Below are 2,388 nucleotides of genomic sequence, written 5' to 3'. Positions count from 1 at the left end.
AAAAAAAATTTCAGCCAAATCGGAGATCATGAGGTCAAAAAGGTGTCCGAGTTGTAGAAGAATGACCCATATATTATGTACTCCGACAATGGTACAACATTTATTGGAACAGCAACCAATCTAGACAAAGCATTTGAATTAGTTATCAAACAAAATAATGAAGTAGCATCAATATTAGCAGCAGAAAAAATTTAATGGCATTTTATTCCTCCAGCTAGTCCTCATTTAGGAGGTATATGGGAAGCTGGTGTCAAATCAATGAAACATCATCTAAAAAGAACAATTGGAGAATCAAAATTAACCTATGAGGAAATAACGATACTTCTGCATCAAATAGAAGCAGTACTAAACTCTCGACCACTTTGTACCATGAATAATGATGTAGAAAGTATAGAAGCACTAACTCCAGCTCACTTCTTAATAGGACGACCCAGTACAAACTACAGACGAAAGTACAAGCAAACGTGATCATAGAAACCACACACAAAAAATTAAAAAAGTTTTCTGGAACAGAACATTACAAAAAAGAAACAAATGGCAAATAGAAAAAAAATAATATAGCCGAAGGTGATGTAGTAATAATAAAAGACGAAAACTCATCACCAACAAATTGGCCACTGGGGAAAGTCAAAGAAATATATAAAGGAGCTGATAGAAAAGTGAGGGTAGCCACACTCAAAACCAAAGAAGACGAAATTAAAAGGCCAATTAACAAATTATATCAACTTATAAAAGATGATCAAAATGAAACAAAACGTAAAACTAATACAAGATGCACGAGAAAAAATACCTGTATAAATCTAACAACAATCTATTTAGCCATGTTGTGCACACTGCCACTAGCAAAGGCATCATCAACTACAACAACATCTTCAATACAAGCATTAAACAATAACAAATCAATTTTCTTGGACGAAATAGGAGAAGCAAACACTCAGACGTCAACATGGAACTTCGTAATATATTACTAGATGAAACCTTATTTTAAAATGATAAATCATGCAAAAGCAGTACTAGAAGTAACTAAGCCAATTTAGCATACTACTAACATACTAGATACAATGGTTAAACAAATATAAGAATTAGAAGAAAATAACAAACTATTAATGGACATAAACTCTGTCAGAAGGAAAAGAGCTCCCCTAGAGTTCATAGGATCACTATTCCATATCTTATTCGGAACAATGTATGAAAAAGACAGGAAAGATGTCGAAGGCAATATGCAAAACGTGCTAAATAATCAACAAAATTTAGTAAAATTAACACGGGAGCAAATATCCGTAGTAGATGCCACAGTAAACATGTTAAAACGAACTAATAACGACATAAATGCACAATTTACTGACATGAGAAACAAAGTTGAAGCCATAAATGAAACATTCTTAGTATATAGAGAATCAATAAACTACTTTATGGTAACAAAGCAACTTTCATCAATGATCGACAAAATCTCACATACACAACGAGAAATAATCTATTGATAGACATAAACCACAACAAAATAAATCATACCTTACTGAAACCACATCAGTTACAAAACACGATTATACAAATAAAAGACAGGCTAACAAATAACGTGTAACTACCACGAAAAAAAGGCGGAATTGATTTACAAATCATATACAAATTACTAGAAGCCAATGGGATATTCGTTAGTAACAAATTAATAATAAGTGCAAAAATTCTGCTATTATCAATACACCCATCATCGTTCAATCCGGCAGAATGTTCAATCATGAACATGAATCTATTAATATTTAATTAATATTATTTTATCAATATTATATTATTATAGATTATTATTATTATAATTCCATTATCACCTAAATTCTTAGAATAGAACTAAGGAAAAATATAGGTATATAGTAACATTTTTGAGCATCCGTATCTAATTATCATAATAAAATATATTTGTCAAAACAATAGGAGGAAAATCCCTAGTGTTGTGACTTCCGTCCTTTTTAAACCTTTTTTTACCTTTTTTGCAAACAACAATATGTAATACAGTCCATGTAAAATGTAAAATTAGTTTTAAGATAATTTTGTATAAATACAGAGCATTGTTTTAAATAAAATCAGTAACTACAAAATACTCAATCTGTTTAGTAGTTTTATTTCTGAATAGTAGTCTAGAGAGTACTCGTTTTTAGAAAATGTTGCTTTTTGATGGGTCAACTTTATTCTATATATTTTCAATTAAATTTATTTATAAATGCAACATGCAAAACATATAAATAGCATATGTAAGTGCTGAGTTTTCAACTAAGACTTTTATAGTCTTATAGTTTAAAGAGGTTTTTCGAACAGTAGTGAAATACAACAACAAAATTTTATTTTTTATATTATTTTAATTAATTGAATTTTTGGCTGACCATACAGCTGTTTCGA

Source organism: Teleopsis dalmanni, chromosome X (assembly GCF_002237135.1).
Source record: "Teleopsis dalmanni isolate 2A chromosome X, ASM223713v2, whole genome shotgun sequence".
Classification (NCBI taxonomy): Eukaryota; Metazoa; Arthropoda; class Insecta; order Diptera; family Diopsidae; genus Teleopsis; species Teleopsis dalmanni.
This window is presented reverse-complemented; position numbering follows the sequence as displayed.